This window comes from Callorhinus ursinus, unplaced genomic scaffold, assembly GCF_003265705.2.
Source record: "Callorhinus ursinus isolate GAN/ISIS: 27379988/994484 unplaced genomic scaffold, GSC_fseal_2.0 scaffold31, whole genome shotgun sequence".
Classification (NCBI taxonomy): domain Eukaryota; kingdom Metazoa; phylum Chordata; class Mammalia; order Carnivora; family Otariidae; genus Callorhinus; species Callorhinus ursinus.
In genome coordinates, this window is record NW_027397093.1 from 7,059,224 (window position 1) to 7,084,780 (window position 25,557).

The following is a 25,557-nucleotide window of genomic DNA, read 5'->3' on the forward strand; positions in this document are numbered from 1 at the left end:
TCTAGTCTCCCTGCTTCCAGCAGGGCCCTTCCGACAGCCTCCCCAATGCAGCCACCTTCATTAGGCCCCTATCTCACTTAGAACCCTCCATGGCTCCCCACTGCCCTTGGGATCTAGTTCTCCATTTTGGCATTTGTGGCCCTTTACGATCTTCCCATCCCTTTGCCAGCCTCATCCCCCATCCTGCCAGGGTTTCCTACCCATGCCCCGCTCCTGTCTCCTTACAAAGCTACTCACTTTTGGGTTACCTCCTCCAGAATGCACGCCCCCCCCCCAATCTCTCACCACTTCACTGCACTGGTATGTGGCTTGCACAACATCTGCTGTGCTCTCTCCGCTTCTCCGCCAGAGCCCAGAATGAGATGAGCCCCTGTCCCCTGTAACCTAGGGCCTGACATTGGGCCTGGCATACAGTAAGTGCTGAGTACAGGCTAGGGAAACTGAAGTAGGGAGGCAGAGGGAGAGAGAACCTTATCCAGCCAACATGCCCCTCCTCTAGAAGGGGCCCAACGTACCCCCCTCAGGGGCCCCAGAAGCCAGGCCTGATTCATGTCACATCCCAGCCACGACTGAGGCGCAGTCCAAGGCCCCTGCAGCCCCTGTCACCTTGTAAGAGTCCCCTCCCTTTGCCATGAGTTGCGTTAGGACCCGGCACTTCTGAAGACCCCGTGACTGCCTCAGTTCCTGCCCCCAGGAGGAGGCTAGCAGAGGTGGGCACGGCCAGGGACAGAATGGTCCAAGGATTAGGGACTGGCGCACCGGAGCCACATCGACCCAAAGGTGAACCCCGTGGGGACTCCGCCAGGTACATGACCTTGGGCAAGTTACTTCCCAACCACAAGCCTCCGTCTTTTTGCCTATATAATGGACCCGATTGCAGCACCTGCCTCACAGGTTGGGGTGCAGATGGAAAGAGTCAATAACTACACAGCACTTAGCGCCGTGCCTGGCACACAGTGCCATTATTCTTCTCAAGTACAGATGGGAGGGCCGGGGAGGGACAGGCCTGCCTAAGGCCACACGGGCCCTGGCGACAGCATCAAACCTAACGTCCAGGTCCCAGGCCAGGACACAACCCCCTCCACTGTCTGAGAGGAGGGGGGCCAAGCAAGAAGTGAAAACTGAGAAATAAGCCCCGGCCCCGCATTCCTCCGTGATGGCAGCCCAGCCGCCCGCTCCCCCGGCCCCACGGCAGCAGACGCACAGCGCCAGCGGCCAGCCCGTCCTGCTTACCTGCGGAGGCCTCTGTGGACGACCAGGACTTGAGGCTGCTAAGGGCGTCAGGAAAAGGAGGCCAAGGTGGGAAGAAGGCAACGGCCCCCGCGGTCTGATGGGGCCGAGCGCAGCGCTGCAAGTCCTGCGGGACAGACCAGAGGGCACAGTGAGCTCCAAGCCAGCCTCGCGGGCGGCCCCTACCTCCTCCACTGACCTCCGGGCCCTGCCTGCCCGGGCTCGGCTGGCCATCTCCTGGAAGGCTGAGCTGCCCTCCCCAAAGTGGAGCCATCCCAGAAACTGGACGCTGCCCCCCACCTCCCCAGCCAGGGCCTGTCTCCTGAACTTGGTGTTAGAGGGCCCGGCCCGGGCCCCAGCACCGAGGGCCGGCCCTCTGCAGCTGGGCGCTGCAGCCGGCCCGGGGCCCCGGGCGCCCGGCCTCGGGACATGTCTGGTGCTCTGCCCCGAGCCCTCTGCCCCACTGCTCTGTCTTTCAGAGCCTTGCTGGCCTTCAAGACACTGCTCAAGTGCCTCCACGGAGCCCTCCTGTACAGGCCCTTCCTTGCCTTGTTCACCCCCCGGGGGCTTGGGGTCTGGCCGACCCTGTCTCCTCCAGCTTTCTGGAGGCCCGTCTCCTCCCTGGGCGGAGCTTCTGGGCCACAGGAATGAGGTCAGGTTTATCCCTCTCCTCTGAGGCTAGCAAGGCCAGGGACTGTTGGAGGGATGGATGGACAAACAGATGAGTGACAGACAGATGGTGCAGTGAAGGTGTTTAGTGAATAAGATGAATAAAACTGGCCAACTGACGTGTGTCTTAAAGATTTATTTATTTATTTATTTATTTTAAATTTATTTATTTGAGGGAGTGAGCAGGGGGAGGGGCAGAGGGAGAAGCAGGCTCCCCACTGAGCAGGGAGCCTGATCGACATGGGGGCTCAATCCCAGGACCCCAGGATCATGACCTGAGCAGAAGGCAGATGCTTAACCGACTGAGCCACCCAGGCGCCCCTGATGTGTGTCTTGAAATCAGGAAGTCCACTGAGCTCTCCAAGGGCCTCCTGATGCCCTTCCCTGTTAGATTCTAGAATACAGCGTTCAGGTTGGGGAGAGGCAAGAGACTTGGTGAAGCTGATACTCTTCTCTGTTGATTCCCAAATGCAGAAAGCAAGGCCCTGCCGGGGAAAGGGTTTCCTCCCAGGGTCTCACAGCAAGAGAGAGGCAAGGTCAGAGGTAGACCCCAGTTTCCCTGGGGACTGCTCTGCCCACTGCCCAGAACTACCTCGGATGGAGGCCACCATGGCAGCCCCTTCAGCTCCTGCTTCCTCGTGTGTCAGTTCTGCAGGCACCCAGCTTCTCTGAGTCTTGGGGGTCTGGGAGGCCATCTGGTCTGATGGCCCTACATCCAGACCCTACATCTGGTCTGATGGCCTGTGGCTCCAGGTGGGCCCATTGGGGACATTACAGGGAGCCTCAGGGTCAGAGATCTTCAGCCAGGGGGACTTTCTAAAAGCCCCAAGGACACCTTGCTCCCCTCCACAAAGCCTTTGCCGGCTTCCCAAACACGGCTGGAGGGGCATGCACTGGTCACCACCTTAGAAACTAGTTTGGAAGTATCTCCCACCCTGCGGCTTATCAGCAACCCAGCAATTCCACTTCTAGAGATACGTGTGTATGGGAGCACCCGAAGATGTGTACTAGAAATGTTCAGAGCAGTGCTATTCGTAAGGGCCCCAAACCCCAAAAGCCTCCCAGATGGCCATCAACCATAGAATAGATACCTGGTGTGTCCACACAATGGAATAAATACCACACAGCAATGAGGACTAAGGATCTGCAACTAGATCCAATGATAGAGAAATCTTACAAACCCAACAACCCCAAGAAGCCAGACACGATAGAGAACATACTTAAGGGGCCCATTTACAGAAAGGTCAAGAACAGGCAGACCACTCTGTGTTTGTGGTCGACTAAACATGGTGACGGATTCTTTGCAGCAGTAACTCCTTTCGGCGGGGGTGGGGGGGTAGTCTATTCTCTACCCCCTGGATCTGGGCTGCACTTGAGACTTGTTTTGATCAATAGGATTCAGTGAAAGGAACATTTTCTGGCTTACAGAGACTAGGCCTTCAGGCGCACACTGTTTATGGCCTTGGCCCTGTCAGAGGCCAGTCTCCTCTACAGGAGAGTGGGGGGTCAACTGAGGCCACCCAGCCAACAGCCAGCACTGACTGCCAGATGTGACTGAGCCCGATGCCAACCTTCTGGTCCAGCCGGCCCTTCGGGTGACTAAAGTCACATGAGCCCAAGGGAAACCAGCAGAGGGACTGCCCAGGCAAACCCCAGAACTCGGAGACATAATAAATGGTGGTGGTTTGTTTGAAGCCACTAAGTTTTGGGGTGTTTGTATTGTTGGGCAGCAATAGGTGGTGGAGAGCATGCTGTCGGAAATTAGGAGTCATTGTCCTGGAGGGGAAGCAGGGACTGGGAGGAGGCACACAGGGGGTTCTAGGGCATCTGGAATGTTCTTCATCTGTGTGGTGGTTACATGACGGTGTTCATTTCGTGACAATCTGTCAAGCTACACTTTGGATAGGCACACTTTTCTGCATGGACATGATACTTCAATGGAAGCTGAAAACAAACCAACCTTCTGTGGCTCTCCACCCAGCCGTACCAGGTCCAGCCCCGCCCTGCACTGCCCACCTCGCTAGCCCAGCCCCTGCCCTGCTGGCCTCATCTCACTTCCCCCTGCACACTCACAGTGCTGCCTCACACCCCTGCCCCTGGGATGTCTTTGCTCTTCCCTCCATGATTCAAGCTGGAGGGCAGGTGGCACCTCCTCCTGGAAGCCTTCCCTGACTGCCCCCAGGCTTTGCCCAGGTATCTAGACTCACGCAGCTCTCTCTCTGGGGCTGGGCCTTCCTGAGCACGGATTAGACTTTTGCTGTCTCGCCAGCTGTTAAGAGCTCTGCAAGCAAGAGCCCTGTCAGGCTTCGGTGGCACCCTTCCTCCTCTTCCTCCAGGGTCAAGACCTACACCCACGCCCCCCCCCTCCCCCAGAGTGATGCTGTGATGACCAGAGCAGGTTTCGGTGAAGGGGCACTGGGGGGACTGGTGATCACAAGATGCGTTGTAGGCCAGCACCTGCCAAGACCCAGGCTTCTCCCACATACGTCGAGGGTGGGGCTGAATTTGAGGGTACAACGAGGGTCTATGCAATGGAGGAGGGCTTGAGGGGTGCCCTTGTTTTGCAGTACATAATGATACCTGTGAAATGTGTACCACTCCTTCCCTCTTAATGATCTATTAAAATAAAAGAGCAAGGCTGACATGCAGTCAGTGCTGTCTCTCTGCTGAAACAATGCAAAAGACCAGGCAAAGCGGAGGACGAGCTGTAATGCCAGACAGATGGGGCCTCGGCTCTGCTACAAATCCTTGGATGTACTGACTTGTCTCTATCAGCGAGTGCCTAGTGAGAAGGAGAGCCCTCCCCTGTTCTGGCTCCCAGACTGGAGATGCCTGGGGTCTCAGTGGACCCCAGCGCCAGGGCCTCAATCCTTGATGCCCCTCTCTGGACCCCCGCCCCATCTTTGCAGTCCCAGCTCTGTTCTTAACGGATATGTGTGACCTTGGGGGAGTTTCTTCTGGTCTCAGATCCCTCGCTGTCATCCCAGAGATCTGGCTTAGTCAACAATCTCTGATGAGTCACATTTTTCTCTCCCACGGGAGGCCTGGCCCCTGACAGGCCACGGCGGTTCTGAAGCCCAGGTCTCTTTCTGCCTCCCTCCAGGTCCCCACTGTGCCAGGGATGGTGTCTGCCCACTTCCTCCCCACCCCCATGCCTGGGCTATCCCTGGGACATTTTCTCTGGTACCCGGAGTGCTTTTCTAGGAAAGGAAGCTCCTTGGCCAACAGAGAGGCATAGATAAGCCGGAGGACAGCCAGAATGGGAGAGGTCCTAGGAGAGGTGGTCTGCCTGTGGCAGAGGTAACTCCACACACATGAGGACAGCCTGAGTGGGACCAGCCTAATGTTGGAGGGACCCCTGGACTGAGCACACTTTCCACAGGTGCATGTGCTGTCTCCCCAGAGGGGTGAGTGCCCTGTCCCCGGAGGTGTGCAAGCAGTGGGAGTGGCCACATGGTGCTGTGCGTGCTCTGAGCACCGGAACTAGAGCTGAACTCCCACATTTCCCAACCTCCTCTGCCGATAAGAATCACCTGGGCTGCCTGGTAAACCCACAGTGTCCCCAGGCCTCTCCCTTGAGAATGGAAGGCTGTGGGTCTGGAATGCAGCCCAGGAATTTAAATTTTTAACAAGTCCTCCCAGGGAATCCTTTGCATCTGGAAAGTTTGGGGGAGCACTGGCAGATGACCTTCCTGGTCCCCTTGGGCCCCGAGATTAGCGATTCCAAGTTGCCCACTCCAACACCAGCCCTACCCCATCTGGAAGGTAAGGCTGGCAAGAGAATAACTGCATTATTAAAAGAAAAATGATTTAAAAGCTTCAGAAGGGGCCAAAGATATCGGGGGCGGGGGGTTCTCAGCCCCCAGCAGTGCAAACTGGAGCTCCTTCCTAGCCCCCCTGGGCCCCCCCGAGTCATCCAGAAAAGCTCGGCACTGGAGGTGGGGGCGGCGAGTGGACAGCTGTTCAGCTGCTGCTCAGTGAGACCCGGAAAAGCAATTATCTTGCTCTTAGCAGCGAGGCGCTGGCTTTTACCCGCCCCTCCCTCCTCCCTCCCTCCCCCTTCACACACACACACACACACACACCCAGGCCACAGACCCCCAGCTGGCTCTGAACCTGCCTCCCCCCACCCCCAGCCTCCAGATCCCTCTGACTTGCTCAACCTCCGTCCTCAGAGCCCGTTTCCAACACTTAAATCATTTAGCCCGCTAAACCGGAGACGGCAAAATGGGTGCTATTTCTTAAAAACATACAGAGAGCGTATTAAATTATTGATAGCCATTAAACAGGGGGAAAAAATTAAACAGCTCTCAGCTCTTATCAATCATTCATGCAGTTTCCACTGGGGTGTTTTCTGGAGAGTGATCACACGGCCAACCCAGGGAGCCGGCTCCTGCCAGCAAGGAAGGAGCTGGGCTGCATGGAGGTGGGGAGGGGTCCCTTGCAGCCCCCTAGCAATTCCCCGGGGACCAGGATATGCAGGGGTGGGCGGCTGGCACAGGGAGGTCAGCCTCTCCGCTTGCAAACTCCCTCCTCCCCTCTCCACCACATCATTAACAAAGGGACACTCCAACACTGCCTTTAGGAACCCCTTCATTAAATCCTGAGGGCCTTCCCTGAGCGTCTACTATGTGTCAGGCACGCATAGAGCACAGATAAGCTCAAAGCACTCATGCAGGTAACCGGGGGAGCCCTCTGCAGGGAAAGGTGACCACAGGACCTTGTGATAGGGGTCTTGGCGGAGATCCAGAGGGCGACTCAGAGGAAAGGGGGCAGCGTCCGCTGGAGGAGGGGCTGCAGGGGAAGGCTTCACCAGAGAAGTAATTCTTGGGTAAATTCTTGCCCAGAGGGCAGTCCAGGAGGGGCGTTCCAGGAGAGTGGTCCAGCGTGGGCAAATGCACTGCAGCCTGCGTCTGAGCGCTCTGTCCTGTCCACAGCCCCGTGCGTCTTCAATGGCGGTTACTGGCCGTGTGTGGTTAGGGGCTTGGCTGTCACCTCAGCCTCTCCTCCAGGCACTGTTCAAACCCAGGCCAGCAGTGTGGACAGGCAGGAGGTTGGGGTTCACCCCAGCCACCCAGGGCAACAGCACCGCCACCCCTGTACACAGATCCATTTCCTGGCTTTAACTCGGGACACCTAAGCCAGCATGATGCAGGCCACGGAGGCCACAGGGCCGGGACACTGCCGGTCTCCCGGCCACAGATAGGCCTGGCAGAGTTACCCTTTGGAGATGTGCTCCCCATGGCTGCTGAGGGGGGCCAAGGCCCCGGGCGCCAGGGCCTCAGGAGCCAGCGGATACCTGATACCGCCCCACCCCTCCGCTTGGGGACCATCCACAACCAGGGGCCATTTGAGGCTCTGAGGCCAGGCTGGGCGACTGGCGGCCGTGGGGAACAAAGAGGCAAGGCCCATGCCTGCCCCAGCCCCTGCCCGCCCAGCACACCGGGAGAGCCACATTCTTGAATGCCTTTCAGAAGCTCTCACTTCTCAGGAGCCGGGAGCAGGGAGCTGGGAGCGGGGAGGAGGCCCTGCCAAGTGTTGATAGCACCCTCGCCAGAGAAAGCTGCTGTCACAGGGAAACATTCTGGGGAGAGCGGTTGTTTACCACCAACGCCTGGGACTGTCAAGAAATAATCGGAAGAAATTAAATTTGCAAAGTTGAAATATAAAGGAAGCCTCCTCCCCAAGCCCCTGGACATTTCAACCTGGAGGATTAGGCTGCTCTCTTTTGTCTGATTTGGAGAAATATCCTTAAATCTGCAGGGGGTGGGTGGGGGGATATGTATGCAATCAGCCAGGAAGGGCTGGCGGGGGGGGGGGGGGCGCCTGAGCTGTGTCTGGGCTCTGGTATTCACCCTCCCCTCTCTGGGCCTCAGTCTGCTCATCTGCAAAGTGACAGATACACTTGGAATCAGTAAGACCACATGATCATACTGGACAGGGGTAACCTCCGGGTGGTCTGTCCAGTCTACAAGGAACACGCTGGGCTGGGTGGGTCTGAAAAGGTCATCGGCCATCTCCCTGCCTCTACACTGACCCATGCTCAAGCTCTCAGCACCCCTCCCCTGGATTGCTACATATAACCCCTTCCCTCTAGCCCACCTCCACCCAGGTGCAGGGACCCATAAAGGGCTCGGGCCTGAGCCTGCACAGAGCAGGCTGCCATGAAAAGTTTGTTGACCAGCAGAATCAAGACACGAATGGGCAAACGACCCAAAAACGCAATTGAAAACACTTATCCCTGCTCAGGTACCAGTCCTGACTGCCCCCACCAGCTCCTCCCACTGCCAAATTCCCAAGTCCTCGAAGCCCTTCACCTATGAGTCGAGTCCACACTTCTAGACATCTCTCATACTCTCCACACTCCAGCCACACCACAACTACTCAACCTCCTCTAACAACTTCCCTTGGACTTTCATGCCCCGGGGCCTTTGCGTGTGTTATTGCTTTCTCTACCCAGCCAAGTCCTGCTCTGGGTGAAGCTCTATTTCCCCCTTGTAACTGCTGCAACATTTTCCACATTACACTAAACTGGACTCCGTTCACACCTGCTCTGAACTAAACGGGGGGGGCACCATGAACACAAATAGGGTTCCTTCCACCAGCACTTGGCACACGGGGTCAGAGAGGGGCCTCTAACTTTACTATATACAAACTAACCACTCCAGCCCCTGGCCTACAGCCCACAATCAGTTCTTCCTCATGGCTAACCTGCATCACTCCTGCTTTCATTTTAAAAGCCATTCCCTGGATAGTGGGTGAGATGTTCTCAGCCAAGTGTAAATGAAACTGTACTCTTGGAGCTCCCAGAGCCGAGGGAAGGGGCAGGCTTGGGAATTTCCAGGCAATGGCCAGCAGAAATTGGCCACAAATGAATCATTAACTCTCGAGTCGAGAGCTCTGAGTGGCTGGTGCCAAAGTCTCGGGCTCTGGCCTGTGTGGGCCACTTGGCTTCGCTTGGCTCCAGCCTGGGGGTGGCCCCGCCCCTTGCTGGCCATCTGCTTCATCCCACAGCCACTAGTCACTGAGAGCCGAAGCCATCTGGGCCAGAGCAGCCCAGATGTCTTATGGGAGAAGGCATGCTTTTCCCTAGGAATGACTCCAAACCTTTGCCCACACACTTCTATCTTTCTGGAAAGTTATCCCTTCCGGTGCGCTAAATCCCCCTGTTCTTCAAGGTCTGGCCCCAGCCTGTCCTGCCTCCTCTCTTCCCTGCCCATCTGGGCCCATCTTGGCCCCCATAACCTCTGAGCCCCTGTAGCCCTGGCCTGGGTGTCAGGGGCTTGTTTCTTCAGCAAAGCCCTTGCCAGGATGGGAACTCTGCACGTCTTCTGGACCCCAGAAGCTGACATGGGGGGAGGGCACAGACCAGGGAGCCCACACCTGATAGGGATTGTGCATGGGCTCAGGCTGCAGCTGGCAGAAGAAAGCACCTGGGTTGGCTGCGGGGTCTGCAGACCCCACCTAGCTCAGGTGAGACATCATGTCTGCCTCTGGGCCTCCTTCTCAGGGCCTCAGGCCGGTGGGGGTGTGGTCGAAGCAAGAGTAGAGGTGACCACTGGCGGAGCCAGGTGGCCGTGCGGGGCTGGGCACCTGGTTCCCAGAAGTCCGCCGAGGTCAGCGCAGACCACGGGGTGCCGTCGTGCAGGCCGGGGTGTGATTCCGCCACACCTCCTCTAAGCTGCCCCGAAGAAGGGCCTGGACTCTTGGGTGGGGACGGACGAATGTGAAGTCTGGAAACATAGGTACTATTGGAATGTGATGTCAGTGGGTCATTCACTTATGCATTATCTGTGCTTCCGAACCCAGCATCCACCGCATGGCGGTCAGGCTGGTGACAACACCAACGAACACCTCCAACTCGAACGGCCGCTGCGTGTCAAACTCAACACACATTTCTCACGGATCCTCCCAGCACACCACAGTACATACTATCACTATGCCCATTTCAAAGATGAGGAACGCACGCTTCCTAGAGATCCAGGTACCAGGAAGTCCGTGCCAAAGTCCCAGGGCTACACTCTGACAGTGGGGGGATCGGATGGAGGCCCAGGCCCCAGCACCCGCCCCACCCCCACGTGCCCAGAGCCCCTCATCTTGCACACGCAGAGCTGGAACCAGTGCCCTGGGCACCCCACCCTTTACAGGGCGCCTTTCTCATCTGACTCTCAACAGAGCCCCAAGAGAGGGCCAGCAAGGGTGACTATGACCACATCACAGACTGGGAGAGTGAAGCTTGATGGGGAAGGGCCCTGACTTAGCCAGCAGCTTTTCTACTCCTCGAATCCTCGCGATGCTGTTGGAACTGCTTTATGGATGGGAGGACGCTGAGGGTGGGCTAGGCCAAGCTTGCTGCCATGCGCTGCGGACAGAGCCCGGGTGTGTGACCTGCTCTGCCCGGCTCCCGACTGGGCTTCTCCCATGACACGGGGCTGTCCCTAAGGCCTGGCACAGCATTTGTGTGGGCTGCTGAACCCAGTGGGGAGAGGAGACGTAGGGGTGCTGCATGGGGGCCTGGGGACCGGTGCTGCGTGCCCCCTCAGCCTCCTCCTGTGGGAATGGGAACGGGCTGGAGTACCCCGGAGCATGAGCCCACCTCCCCACTTCCCCACAGGACTCTGGGCCACGTCACTCTGCTTTCGTCTACCACGGCAGAGTCTCAGGATGAGCCTACCGATCAGGAGAGGGTGTCTCGGCCAGCCCCGCGGCTCGCCGTGTGTCCAAGCACGTGTGGGTGTGTGAGTGTGGATGGCATCGATCTGAGGAAGACAGGAGTGTGCAAGGGGAGCAGGTGGGCAGGCGGCCATCCGCAGGACTGCGCGAGAAGCCCGTTGCCGCTGCTATGCTCACGGAGTCAGGCCTGTCCAGAACAAGCCCATAAATCAGGACGCTGCCTGCCGCAAGCATTAAATCACTGTCCGTGGGACACAGTGCTTAGTCGGGGAAGCAGCCCCATCGGGCCCAGGCCCACCGTCTAGGGTGCAGGGTCGGGGGGTAGCTGGTGTTGGCTCAAGGCCGCCCCCAATCAGACCTCACTCCTGCTAGCCCACGAAGCCCTGTCTCCCTCTGCCTTTGCTCTGGTTCTACACTTCTTCCTCTGCTCTCAGCCCGGGACCCCTTATTTCATCCCCCAGGTTGAGGGCTGCTCTCTCACCCCCAGCCCTCAAGGCTTCCCCCAGAGACCTAGGTGTGCCAGGGGTGCGGGTGGTGGACAGCCCACTTCTGGGCAGGAACACTGACTGGGCTGCTGTCACCGGCCCTCCTGTGAGTCACCGCCTCCGCCTGGCCTCACGTTCCCTGTCTATAAATCGGAGACTGGAACGGGCCCTCGTGGGGCTCCTCGTCCTGAGGATCTGACGCCCAGGGAAAAGATCCTCCGTGGAGGCTGATTAATTATGACTATTAATAATACAACCATCTGTATCTCGTGGCAGAGCAAGGATGATTAAAACGGCCCCATGCCCCAGCGGCAGAATAAATGGGTCTCCGGGTGGGCCAGGGTGTCAGCACCAGGCGTGTGAGCAGATCCGTGGTGGCTGTGTGTTGGGGGGGGGGCTGTTTATACTGCTCTGCACAGAAAGATGCAGAGAGGAGAGAGACAGGCAGGCAGATAGACAGACAGATGGCTGCGAGCTGGCTCATCAGCTGAGGAGCGAGGGACAGTTACCCCATGCCAAGGCTCTTGGGCAGGATTTTCTCTGCCTACCACTGGAACAAACCAACTGGGCCTTTCCACTTCTCTTCAACACCCTCCAGCCCCCATCCCAGAGTAGAGCCCAGAGGCCTCAGTTGCAGGAGTTAACAAAAGAGTAAGGGATGGGGATATCCTTTATCCATAGAAGTTCTGGACACTTGCGATCTGCCAGGGTTGGGCCAGCCCCCCCGAGCCAGCACTCTAGGAATAGACTGGGGACCACCCATTCCATGGCTCTGTGCCCTGGACACTCAGGTCCCCCTGCCCTCCACAAGCCTTGCCCTAATAGCCTCCCTCTAATGGGTAAGCCTTTCTCAGCACCCCCTCATGCATTGGGGCTGATGCGTGCTCTCCCTACTCCCACCACCCTATGGGGTCCAGTGCACCCTGGACCTCGCCCGTCCACCTGAAATACTTCCTCGGTATACGTATCCACCTCTCACCTCACGTTCACCAGACCATGAGATGCTCTTGTTGACCCACCTCTATGATCCCTCAGTGCCCATGATCAGGACACGGCCTGGGAGAGGGACCCCTTGCCCTGCACTCACCAGCTGGCCCTTGAGAACCCTCACCCTGAGCCAGCCACTGTTAACCTGTTAATAGTCACAACAGCCCTATGTTGTATTTATGCCCATTTTATAGATGAAGAAACTGGGGTACGGAGAGATCAAGGGACTTGCCAAAGGTCACATGGCCAAGAAGTGGTTGAAATGCAAAGCAGTCCATTTGGCTCCAGAGCTCCTACCCACTAGGCTACAAAGATTCCAAATGAACGAGGGAAGGAAGGGAGGGAGGGAAGAAGGGAGGGAGGGAAGGAAGTTAGCTGGTTTAAACATCAGGATGCATAAATTTAGTCTTTTGAGCTTTCTTTGTGAGTAGAAGGTGAAATGGCCAGGAGATGAGTGCCAGGTCTCTGCATTAACTAGCTTTATGACCTCAAGCAAGTCACTTGCCAACTCTGGGCCTCAATGTCCCCATCTGTAAAATGGGGACATATGGGGCTGTCTCACCTACTGACCAGATATGAGAGCAGTGGTAGAGTGAGCACCCAGAGGACAACAGAGCACGACCATGACGTCCATATACACGGCAGCCAGGATTTCCAAGCCAGCAGCCTGCGTGCCTGCTCTGGTGGGGACCCCAAGAACAATGGATGGGGGGTATGAAGCTTTGGCTGCACACTGACTATTCTCGGGTCTGTCAACCCACTTCCTGGGCGCCTAACCAGTATGCAGCCTAGGGCTAGCCACGGCATATACAGATCAGCACACAGGCTTCAGAAGCCTGGCCTACAGTGTGGTTGGGGGGCGCCCCCTGCCTCCTGGGCTGCCCACGGAGCACCTGCTTCATTCCAACCGGAGCTTCTGTCTCCATCACTGGCTGACCACCATGCCTGGTGCTGGCAACGCGGTAGGGACTGAGGCCAGCCACAGGCTTGGAGGAGCTCCCAAGTGACAGGAGGTCAGGCATGTCACCAAGCTCCCCGCCCACACCACGGCAGCCATTAACAATCAATCCCCATACTCTCTTTCAGAGTCAAACGTGACCTTAGACTTGCTTTTCAAAACAGCACTCCAGGCTGTTCCTCCCAGGTGGGGCAGAAAACGAAACCTATGGTATTTGACATGCCTGCTGGTGGAGCAACTCCCACCCTCACCGGTAAGGCCTGGACCCTGTCAGAGGGACCCCTGTGGCCCCTCTGTTATGAAGCATAGCGGTCACCTGCGAGCGTCGTGCGGGCAGAGGACAGTTTGCCAGAGTGTTCTTCTAATTGCCCGTCCCCGTCCACTCCTCTACGAGGAGACAGAAGGTGAAGGAGGTTGGCAGGGAACTGTGAAGATACGGGCAACGTGAACAGTGCACTGGCCCCATATGTCCCAGCAGCCCACCTGGTTTTTGTCAATCCCTCCTGCCATCTAGACTGCCATTTATTTAATATTGTTCTTTTTTTTTTTCTTAAAGATTTTATTTATTTATTTGTCAGAGAGAGAGCTCAAGCTAGGGGAGCGGCAGGCAGAGGGAGAAGCAGGCTTCCCGCGGAGCAGGGAGCCCGATGTGAGGCTCGATCCCAGGACCCTGGGATCATGACCTGAGCTGAAGGCAGATGGTTAACCCACTGAGCCACCCAGGTGTTGCTTAATATAGTTCTTGAAATCAACTCACAGTTTTTGCTAAACTACATTTATTTTTTTAAAAAAACTTTATGGTCTTACCTTAAATACACAATTAGCCTCCCTTGCCAGGAATAGAAGTTGAACATAAAAGCCAACGCAAGGAGAGTGGACCGTGGCATTACTCTGCTGCCCATCTGCTGGAGGGTTCAAGGCCCTGGCCTCTCTCTGTTGGAAAGGGAGACCAGCAAGCATCCCAGGCCCTGGAGGCTGTCCTCAAAACAGCCAGAAGACTAGAGGGTACAGGGTGGGGCAGGGGGCAGAGGGGTTTTCTTGGTTGTGACAAATGTAGCCCATGAGCCCCTGACAGTCACCTTTGTGTACCTTTGAGGAGCACAAACGCAGTGCAGTGACACTTGCCGGCTCTGAGAGGTGGTAGGTAACAGGTCTCTGATACCCAGACGAGGAAACAAGAGGCTCAGAGAGGTGAGCCTGCTGGCCTGAGGTCACACAGCAGTGAGCGGCCAAGCCAGGCCTCTGACTCGGGCCTTCTGACCGAGCGCAAGGCTCCTCCCTTTCTGCTGCCCCTACCATCTCGATGCCACCTGGAGTCGCTTAGGCGGAGGGAGTCACTCTGACCCGCGGCTGGCGTGGTAACGGTTTTTATACCTGAGGTTAACAACTGTGATTTAAGAGGTTATTTGTCTTAATTTTTGGGAATCGGTTTCGCAGGGAGGAGATAACTAACACATCGGGCTTGGGAAGCTAGTCTTTTTAGAAAATATTTATAGCGTTTCAAGACAGTTTGGTGGCAAATGGATACAGCATCTGCTATTTTCCGCACTTTCCACCACAGCTCCAAAACCCAGAGCAGTGAAAACACACACACACGCACGCACGCACGCACGCACACACAACAACCACAATAGCAACCACATCGATGCTGATAGGAAATCCCAGCCCATCCCTTCTTTGAGAAATCAAACACAAAACAAAACTGGCGTGAGTTCAGGGCTCATTACTGCCTCTGGTTGGAGCCCCAAAGTGCCTCTCCTAGCAATACCTAAGCTGATGCTCAGAAAGCCAAGGCCAGTGGGCCAGTCCCCAAGGCCACAGTGAGGTTCACTGCCTCCAGGGTTAGGTTTGGCAGGACGCCCGGGCCCAGGATTGTGGCTCTCAGAGGAAGCCCAGACAGCAGAAGAGCCCCTCCCCTGAAATTTGGATTCCTGCTGTCAACTGAAGAGGGACAGGGAGAAGGCAACGTCCAGAAGCCAAAGACATTTCATGAGCTAGAAGCTGAGCTTCTGAGGTCTCTCTCCTCACATTACCTCCACAGTTATTCATCCCTCTGACGTCAGTGACGTTTAGGACCCCATTTTGCAGATGGCAAAACTGAGGCTTTAAAAATCCCAGTGATTTTCCTGAGGACACAACTGCTTGTATGGTAAGCTGGTCCTTTTGACCTTCCACAGGCAACCTGGCATTTCCGACTGATCTCCTGTGACCATCCTTCAGGTGGCTTCTATGCCATACTCATCGGCACCCCAGGGACCTGCAAGGCATCTCCATGGCCCCGTCTTTACCCGCATCACGACCCTCAATACCAATCCTCTTTACCCAAAACGCAGCATCTCAAGCTACAGGACCCTGAGGACCTTTCGCTCCATCCTAGCATCAGGTGGGAATTCCAAGGCCCAGAGAGGGGAAGGGACATATTCAGGGTCACACAGCTGGCTGATGACAAAATGAAGGCAAACCAGGTTTACTGTTAAAAATCCCAAATGTGTTGGGGCGCCTCGCTGGCTCAATCGGTAGTGCATGGGACTCGATCTCAGGATCATGAGTTCAAGCCCCACGTTGGGTATACAGCTTACTTTAAAAAAAGTCCCAAACGTGTTGCTAACTCCCTCTGTCCTTGGCATCCTGGTTCAGACACACGAGGACCCACGGTTACTTCACAATAAGTCAATCCAGCTGAGAAGAAGGCTTGGTAGAGGACACACAGGCCTTGGGTCAAGCTGATGGCAAATGGTGCTCCAACATCCCCCAGCAGCACGCCTTCTGGTCTGAGCAGCCCAGCCTTTTGGGCAGAGCCTTCAACCCCCTCTGCCCCAAGGATGCTGACACTGCCCACCCCCACCCACGCCCGCTTCCAAGTCAGGGAACCGGAAGGCCCTCATCCATCATGCACTGGGACAAAACCCCAGGCCAGGCCCCGAGGGAGCAACCGCCCACACAGCCTGGCTGGAGGCTGGCAGAGAGCCTCCGGGAGGAGAGCTGTGCCAGACGGGGGCCTGGCACTCCCCAGGCAGCTGCTCCCTGAGCAACCCTCTGGACTCAAATGTTGACAGGTATAGCAAATGCAAAGCATCCACAATAGCCTGCTCCCCAGATCCTGTTCTGCCTCCATCCTCTACTGGCCCCTTCTGGATCAGTTGCCCTCTCCCCACCCCCAACAGTGCAGGCATCAAACGCAGAAGTCGAGGAGCCCTCCTTCATTCTGGTACTCCCTCTCAGCCAAGCCATCTGCCACTTCCACCGTCCATCCTCCCTGGGTTCTAACCTGCCCACCTCTCTCCAGCTCCTTTGCCTGGACGAGGGTAATAGCCCTTCACTGGCCTCCCACTCTCACTTCCCTCCTGTTCCTCCTTGCAGGCATGGAGCAAACCTTTTCCTGTTTATAGCCCTCCCCAAGGCATCCCCACGGCCCATACACCCTGTGCTTCTGGCCCCTGCCCACCTCACCAAGTACACTGCCTGCCCCTGCACCATTGCTGCTCTCCAGCCCCACTGGTTTTCCTGCCCCAGGGCCTTTGCACCTGCTGTTCCCGCTCACCACCTCCTCCCCCCAGTATGGTGAGCTCCATTTTATTTAAGTTTCTCAGGGGGTCCTTCCTAATAGCCCTTGTCTAAAGTACATGCCCCTCACCCACCCCGGTCACTCCACAACATCTAACTCTGTATTATTTCTGTACCGTACGGACTGCAAGCTGATTGTTGTTGAAGCATGTACTTATTTGTTAATTGTCTCTTGTCCCCACCCCGATGACGTTAGTCCCGGAGGGTCAGCACCTTGCCAGGCTGGCTCCCTGCTCTATAGTTAGCAACTAGAATAATGCCTGGCACCAAACCGATGCTCAGTGAGTGTTTGTTGAAGGAACAAGTGAGTGAGCATCCATGATCTTGTCAGCTCAGCCCCCACCCCCACAGCCAAGTTGGGAATGATCTCACTTCACTGAGGAGGGCATAAGTGAGATACCAAGAAGTGCCCCATACGCCCACGAGCACTCAGCGGTGGAAGTGGCAGCATGTTCCCTCGGGACCAGGCCTCCTGATGCCCAGACTGAGGAAGGTACAAAGATTAGAGAATAAGAGCCCATGGAAAAAGCATGAAATTGTGTGGCTCCAATATTTCTCTTGCAACTTGAAATGTCGCCTCTCTGAAAACCACATCCTGCCCCTTGTGAGCTGGGCTTGGCCTCAGCTCCCAGCTGTGGGCAGCCTCGCTGAGATCCCCCACCCTGCTCCTTCTCTTAGTGGGTCCTGGAATCCACTGGCCCAGCCCCGAGGCAGACAGCGGGGAGAGGGGGGCAAGGGAGGCCTCCCCTTCCTAGTGGGGCAGGAGGAGGGGGCTGAGCCAAATGCGGGTCACGCTGCTGCGCCCACAGCCCTCTGAGAGCTAAAAATAACTATGTTTACACACTCCCAGAGCTGGGATTTCTGCCTCCCTGTCAGGAGGGGTTCAGGACCTCGCTGTGTCCGCATTACCCACAGCACATCTTACACTGGGGTGGGCCGGTACCTGGTCCAACGCAGGCGAGGACCAGGGCTTTCTGGGTTTGCTTCCTCGGGTTGTTCTAGGAGGAGGGAGGTAAGGAAAGCGGCGGGAGCTGAGAGCCCATCAGGAGGGAGCTTACCGCTCCTCCTCCCCGGGGTTAGAGACACAGCTAAAGCAGGGGGTACAGAGAAGGTGGCCAGAACCTGAGCCTTGTGGGTGCCCGGCCAATTTATCTCAAAGCTTTGGGGGCCAGGGCGCCACGGAGAGCCTGGGGCCTGGTGGGTTGTCCAACTTGCTGTGTGAGCTGGAGCCGGCCACTTGCCCTTTCTGGTCGTCAGTCACCGCTCTGCATGAAGGCAACTGGCAGTGAGTAACTGACACCTTGCTCCTCGTGTCTCCCTCCCAGAGTGTGCAGCGCCCCCAGTGCCTCCTTAGCATGCGTGCTGGCCCCTGGGGCCCCATGGCTTGTCTTCGTGCAGGATGACCAGGTACACTTGCCAGAACAGTCATCACCTGGCTCCCCTCCTCCCTCCCTCCCTGTCCTGGTTCACCCCGATGGACTTTAACACCAGAGGGGTAGGTGCCAGTCGCCTGCCTAGCGGCGGCCCCTCCCTCTGCACAAATAGGCCCTTCTCTGACCTCACGGCTCCTATGAATGTGGCCATGCCAAGAAGAAACACGCGGGGTGTTGGAGGACTGGCACCCTGCTCGGTCACCCTCCTCGGGCAGGAAGTGACCTCGGCACTGACCTCCGCTAGACCCCCCGCCCCCCAATAACCACCAGGCCGAGGACCTTAGGCCTCTCAGGATCTAGCAGCCCCTGGCCTTTCTTCTCCTGGCTTGGGAGACCTGGCTGACTTGTTGCCCCTAGATGGGAACAAAGTCCATGCCTTCTGGCCTGACTTGAAGGGCTGTAGCGCTCCAATAAATGCCTCTGGTCCTCTGAGTCTTTGCAGGGGCTCTTCCCTCTGCCTCTGATGCCCTTCCCCCACTTCTTGGCCTGAGAATCCCCCAGTCATCCCAGAGGACTAAGTTGCTGCCTTCTCCAGCAGAGTGAGCTCGGCGCCCCACCAGCGCCGCGTGCCCCCCTCCGTCAGATAGTCAGGAGCTCCCCTGAGGCAAGGACCTTGCCCCCGTCACCCACAAAGCTGGTGCAGGAAGGGCACTCTGTAACCGTTTGCTGAATTAACTCTCGAGCTAAGAGCTCTGTCCTGTCTCCTTTCTCCAGCCAAGTCCAACCCTGAGACACCTCCACATATCCCTTCGAGAGTCTGCAATCTGCTATCAGCTCCACCCTTGGCCTTCAGAGGCTCCTGTGGTCTCGGGACCTCTCGGAGGCCCAGCCTCTGTGCTGCTCATCAGACCTGCAGCGCTCCCGCAGCCTCTGACATGCACCCGCCCACGTGCGCCGGGTTGCGGCCGGCATCTACACCATCACACCCGTGCCCCGGGATTCTGTGTGCACAAGCCAAGGGCACCCCTCAGATACCACGGCACCCAGTGCTGCCCCCCTCCACCTGCCCCATGCAGCAGCGCTGCATCCCTGCTCCCGTGGCCAGGTCCCCACCAGTATTGGGCCTTGTGACTTCTGTCCTGGAGGGCAGGGCTCTCAAGGGCCCTGTGACAACATCCTTCAAGCTGCCACCACAGTGATCGTTCTATAAATCAGATCCTGGCTAGGTCACCCCTCCCCTCCAAATCTTTCCTTGTTGACCCTGCAACAAGGATAAACTTTAAGGCGTGGATGGCATTTAAGGCCCTCCAAGGATGTGATCAGGTCCCCCACTGAGCTCCTCAGGCTCCCACCCACCCAGGTCTGATGCCCCCCCCAACTATGCCTTTTCTGCTGAGCACTGCCTGACTCATCTTTTGGGGTGCAGCTCAAAGGTCACCTCTTGTGGGTAGGAAGCCCTCCCTGAATACCCTTCCGTGGCAGCCTGACCTAAGCTGCACCACTCAGCTAGGCTATGATCATAGCCACTAAATCCCACGGCTGTAGGGATGCTGGCCCGTCTTATTCCCTAGTGAGGCTCTGAGCTCCTGGGGTCAGGCTGGGATCTGTTACCCAGAGCCTGGTACAGGGTTGGCACTCAGCAGACATATTCTGAGCATCATAGGGCATGGCCCCCCGCACCCCCAATCAAGGACTCTCATTTCGGCGATAAGCAAAGTGATGTTCAGGGGGGCTGCGGATTTGTTTAGGTCGTGTATGCAGTAGTGGTGGGAGCCATGCAGGGTAGGAAGAGCCAACACCCATGCTCCTAGGCCTCTGGGACCCGGCCCTCTAGGTAGTGAAGAGAGCCACCTACTCTTCCTTCTAAGGCACCCGCAGCTACTGTACCTTGCAGCTTCTCAGCGCCGCACCCAGCCCCCACTCCCACAGGGGCCTGAGCTCTCTCTGGGCGGAAGGGGACACTTCCTCCAAGCCCAGCCACTGGGTGGGCGGTAGGGGGAGGGGTGTATGGAGAGAGATTCTTCTCAGGCAAGTCACCTGCACAACGCAGGACCAGCCATCTTCCCGGACCCAGAACAAGTACCAGTATCAGCACCAGGAGGACCTGTAGGGGTCACGGAGGCTCCAAGAGGAGCAGAGGCAGCCTGGGGCAGAGCTGGACCCTGATGCCACCTCTCCCTGCTCGATGTGCAGTGCAGGGCCCCCTGCCTTTTCCACACCCCAGACTAACAAGATTGCTTCCTCTTTCCTGAGGCCCCAGGGGGCCTTGCAACCTGGCCTTCCTTTCCAAGCGAACACAGATGCAAAACCAGTGAGTAAATCCTAGGTTCCTGCAAAGCCAGGAGAGGAAGGAACACATTAAAGGAAAACTGGGGAGGGACCCCTGTCCAGTAGGGCCAGGGCACATGTGCTCAGGGAACCCCCCAACCCCCAGGAGCACTGGCTTCCCAGCTATGGCACACCCAACTCCCAGGCCCCCGGGGTAGGTCCCAGCAGGCTGGTGGCAGTCGACTGCATCAGAACGACCCCCCCTGCCCCAAGTCCTTCCCACCACCAGGGAGTCCTCTAGGCTCTGGGTTCCAAGGCTGTGGCTCTGGGGTGGGTGTCAAGGAGGCTGCTGGCCTTGCTGGCTTTCAGGGCCTGCTCCCTGGCAGGGTGCAGTGGGGAACATCTGACCCATGGCTGGGATTTCCTAACAGAGTGGTTCCCATTTGGCTCACCTGCCAGGTGGAGCCAATCTCCTCCTGCCAAACCCCAGGAGCCGATTCCAATGCTCTACACTCAAGCCTGAGTCTCAGAACTTCCCCCCATTCCCCGCCAGAGGCACCAACAAGCGACAAAAAGCTGCAAAAGCCTGAACCTGTCCACTGCCCACTTGCTAATTAACCTCGCCGATCATGATGGTGACCTCACAGGTCCAGTCCTCGGACAGGTGCCGGCCCTGTCCCCACAGCATCTCCTCCCTCTGGCACTGACCCGTGTGCCCAACCCAGCCTCTGCAGCAACGGGGCTCCGATCCCAGCTCTGCTTCCTCCCAGCTGTGTGAATGTTCTGCCTCACCTCCCTGAAGCTCATGTGTATGGCTCTCAGGTTCCTGGAGTCAACTAAGACAGCCGTGCAAAAGTAATGCTGGTATCGGTCAGGGGCTTCCAGCGCACCCGAGCCTGTTCTGAGCCCCGTACCACCATTAATTCACTGATGCTCACAGGATCCCTCTAGGTGGCTCTGCTACCACACCCCTATTTTACAGATGAAGAAACTGAGGCACAGAGTGGTCGAGAGTCACTTTCCTGAGGTGGCCCAGTTGATAAGCGTGGGAGCTAGGATTCAGTCCCAGCGGTCTGGCTCCAAGGCATATGCACTAAACACCACGTGATACTGCTTCTGAGGAGCTCCTACCTTCTCTCCCTGACCCTGGGGGCCTCACCTTGTTGAACTCCCTGCTCCCCCATCAACCAGGGCACATGGTGCTTCTGGTCCTCTGAGTGCCCCGTCGAACAGGCCCTCCTCCCTGATCAACCGCATTAGCTCAGACACTCACTCCTTCCACTTTCCCTCTGACCTTGACCCTTAGGTTGAAATGACTACTCCACCATTCTCCCTCCCCAAGGCCAAGGCTTCCATCGAAGCTCCTGGAGCCACCAAAGGCGGGCCCAGTGGTGTTCTGGACGTGGCAGGATCCCGGTAAATACTTGTGGGGTGGCTGAGTGACACATAGGTCCAGAAGCCTCTGATTTTGCCCATCTCATGGACTGATGTTGCCTGAGAAGTTCTTGGTCATGAGGCCCCATAGAAGGGTCCCGGTGGATGTCAAAGCCCCTCCAGGAGCTCTTCTTCCTCCTATTGCTAGTGGGGAGGGCAGTTAGCATCCAGGCAGCCCGCAGGGAGGTGCCATGAAGACCACATATGTAGTGAGCACAAAAGCCCAAAGTGACAGAAATTGATAAAAACTTCACCACACCGCTGACACCCCATATATCAAAGGGCCCAAATCTCATTCTCTGCTTGCCTCCAATTTCTACCAGAGCTTGCCGGCTGCACGTTTATTGAGAAGTTTGTGATCTGACAGGCACTGTATTACCAACATTAATGATGCATCAGTCTCTAGAATTACTGGGGAAACAGTCCAATTGATTTTATTATTATCTTGAGTTCTTCACATTTCATTCCAGGCAGCTTCGCTACCAGAGTTTTTAAGCAAGGACCAAAGTAAATAAAGGTGTCGGGGCTGGGGCTGACTCAGGTGGGAGAACCTGAGCTCATTCCAGGACCCCTGGTGACCGTCCTCCTCCCTCCTCAACAGCAGGAGGGCCCCTGAAATACCAGGTGGTGAAGAGTGGCAAGTGTGGTGTCCCCAAAGAGAGTCGAGCCGGGGGACAGAGCAAGAGCTCAGAGCAGGCCTCCCATTCATGCTGCAAAGATGGAGGTGGCTGGTGGGAGGCAGAAACAACCATCGATGTCATCCTGTCATGCGTCCCTTGGCTGGGGCAGGGAGCTGGCCCCTTATGAATGCACAAGCAGATCCGGCCCCGTGTTCACACCTGGGCCCATGCCCACAGCAGGCCTAGCAGCTCTGCTGGCTTGTCTGGAGGCCAGTGGAAGACCCAAGGCAAGGTGAAAGATGTGGGTGGGGCCCACCTTGTCTCAGGCCACTTAGCCCCAGCAGCATGAGACTCCTTGCAAAGTTTCTAGAACATGTAAGCACTTTCCAGTCTCAGGCCTGCCTCTGCATGGGATATTCCCTCTGCCCACATGCCCCAACATCTCATGGCTCTTCTCAGAAAGGCCCTCCTGCCACAAGGGCCCCCACGCCCACCCCTTCCCATTCTCCAGGCAGTAGCCCACTTGTTTCTTTCTCAGTTCTTACCATAATTTATAAAGGGGCATTGGTTGACCCGTTTCCCCCCTTTGGCTCCCTGCAGACAGGGACCTTCTCTGTCTAGTCACTGTGACAGCCCCAGAGCCCAGCAGGGTGCTACCCCCTGCAGGCCCCCTCACCCACGTGGGGGAATGAGTGCCCGAGTTTGAGTGTAGGCAGGGACAGAGGAGCTAGTTTCGAGTAGTCCCTGAAGGCAGCATTTTGAACCAAGAAGGTCTTGAGAAGATGGCTGGTTGTTTCAGGGCTGGTGTTCCTTGCCCCACCCCTGACCCCCACACTAGAGGTCCTATGAAACACTCTCTCTTCTAGCTCCTGGGGCAAACACCAGGCCGTCAGCACTCAGCTCCCACTCCTTCTCCCCCTCAGCGGCCTCCAGGACCCCTCAGAGGCAGCAGGGGCAAGTGGGAGACGGAGGGCTTAAGGTCAGGCCAGGGACTGGATTCCAATCCTGGCCTTGCCATGTAAGCAGAGCATCTAACTAATGGTACCAAGTTCTGCCCAATCGTCTCCCTACGAAATGGGGCGGGGGGGAAGCCTGTGCCGCGCTGCCCCGCCCCGCCCAGTCTCACAGGGACCTCGGGAGATGTCAGGTTCAGCAACAGGAGTGGAAGTTTTCCTCGGTGGCCATGCACAGTGTGCACATACAGCACCTTTAATGCTAATGTCTGCTGACGTTCAAACTGACCATGAGGACTGAGGTGCGAGGGCCCCAGGTGACCACAAGCCACGGATCCCCTAAAGGCTTGGAACGTTGAAGACTGCACTCTGAGGGGAAAACACCACTGCACCTTGCAGAATAACTGGGCATCCAAGTGGGGGTGCAGGAGTCCAGGTGATGTCCCTGGGCGAATGGCTGCCAAGGGTCCTTGTTCACGCGGTGGTATGTATCAGGTACATTCCAGGCCCAGGGCAACAGACAGGCGTGATCAGAAGGCCGGGGAGGTGGCAGGTCTGCCCTCAGAGCAGTCAGATAAGAAGGGCTGATGATCCTTATCTGGGCGGAGTGGTGAGCTGGAGACTGGAGAGGCTGAATGACCAAGCTGGTGAAGTCCATCTGAGCGGGGCTGCCTTGAACAAGGGTCACTGTGGCAAGTTCTGTGAGTTCACAAGGTGAAAAAATAGGGGTGGTCTTCTAACTCCTGGCATTATGGCTAATATTGGTGTATGGCGTTATCTGGACTTAAATCAGACTATTTGACTGAACAGATAGTATTCTGATTTGAAGATAGATTTTTTCTTTCCTGAAATAAGGATTCCAGATATAATTTATTTTTGAGCACTTCCCATGTGCCTGGCTCCATGGTAAGCACTAAGCATATACATTAGAACACTTCCTCTTAACAACCTCCATCACCTCAACCGCTGACAGCAAAGCCGAATGCTGACGGTCCCGATATGAATCTGGCCGGCCGGGGAGCTGGAGTTCCTGGCCCCTGTGGGACTGGAACAGCCCCCTCTGGCCTGAGGGTCCCGGGCCCCTGACCAGCATCCACCCCACTGCCTTCCGAAGAGGAGAGTGAGGTCCAGGGAGGCCGGGGACTTGCCCCAAATCACCCAGTTATCCCACGGCAGGGCAGAGACAATGGGTACGTTGACAGGAGTCAACCCTACCTCACTTAATTCTCAAAAATCACCTGGGAAGTAAGTCCTTCTCATTTCAAGGCCAAGGAATGGCAGTCTCCAGAAACCGAAAGCACTGCTAGGCGCAGAGCGAGCGTTTGTCCCCCACTATCCATGGCTACCCCACCACCCTGACTCCCGGAACCCGGCTCTGGTGCCTCCCTCCGAGCTGCGGGGAGAGCAGAGGTGTTCACAGCCTCTGAGCCCCGCGGCCCAGCTGGGTGCACCTAGCTTGTGATGCTGTGGCCCCGGGAAACAGGCCCGACTGCTGCTGGACTCACCCGGCCTGCCCATGCCCGGGGAAGCCGAGCCGGAGGACGGGTTCCTTGCCATGTTCTTACTCAGTTAGGCCTTTTCTGTCCAAAGGGCAGCTGTGACGTGCCGAACGGGTCTGTGGTGTCAATACGAGCCCAGCATTGTAGGCAGGGACATACAATGCCTCCGGTCGACTGTTTATTTATAAATCCACCCAGTGCTCACCGTGGCCTTTACGCTCAGCTCTTTCCCAAAATGCAAATTGACTTCTTCCTGTAAGTCAAACCGGCTTGAGCTGATAAAAATCATCCCAAACGGGTTCTTTTTATCTCCCCAATACAGAAAGTCCTCTGCACCCCACACCTCCTAGAAAGAGGAAGATGGCCTCACACTGCTTCGTGGGGACTGACCCAGGGATGGGCCCTGAAGAGGCATCCAGGGCATGTAAAGGGTCAACGAGGGCAGTGGGAGAGAAGGTTCTAGACTCTGAGACTTGTGCCTCTGACACATTCTAGCTTTGTGGCCTTAATCTCTCTGAGCACCACTCCATTTGTGCATGTGTGTTAAATGGGGATAAAAATAGTCCCTTCCTCATAGGGTTCTTTGGCAGATCAAATGAGATAATGCACATACACCTCCCAGCACAGTGCTGAGACCCTAGTAAGTCTCCTGAACATGGTGGTGGTGGTGAAGAATATGAAAATAATCATCACTATTATTATTATGGGACCAGCCACCCAGTCACTCTTGCTGGGTGGCTTCAGGATGGTCCCTTTTATGCTCTGGGCCTCAGTTTCCCCAATGGACAGCGAGTCCCCAGGAGCCTTTTTCCTACTGGCTGGTCACTCAGCCCCTCAACTACCG

The 25,557-nt window shown here is 56.7% G+C and overlaps 1 protein-coding gene across 5 annotated transcripts in view; it reads right to left on the minus strand.

Moving 5' to 3' along the window:
* The window catches only part of ZMIZ1 (zinc finger MIZ-type containing 1), a 232,484-nt gene that overhangs the window by 184,671 nt on the left and 22,256 nt on the right, over positions 1-25,557 (minus strand). For all 5 annotated transcript variants that reach the window (XM_025850356.2, XM_025850357.2, XM_025850358.2 and 2 more), the window contains exon 2: positions 1,234-1,357. The gene's annotated coding sequence lies outside the window, so the exon portion shown is untranslated. The remainder of the gene's footprint in view (positions 1-1,233; positions 1,358-25,557) is intronic.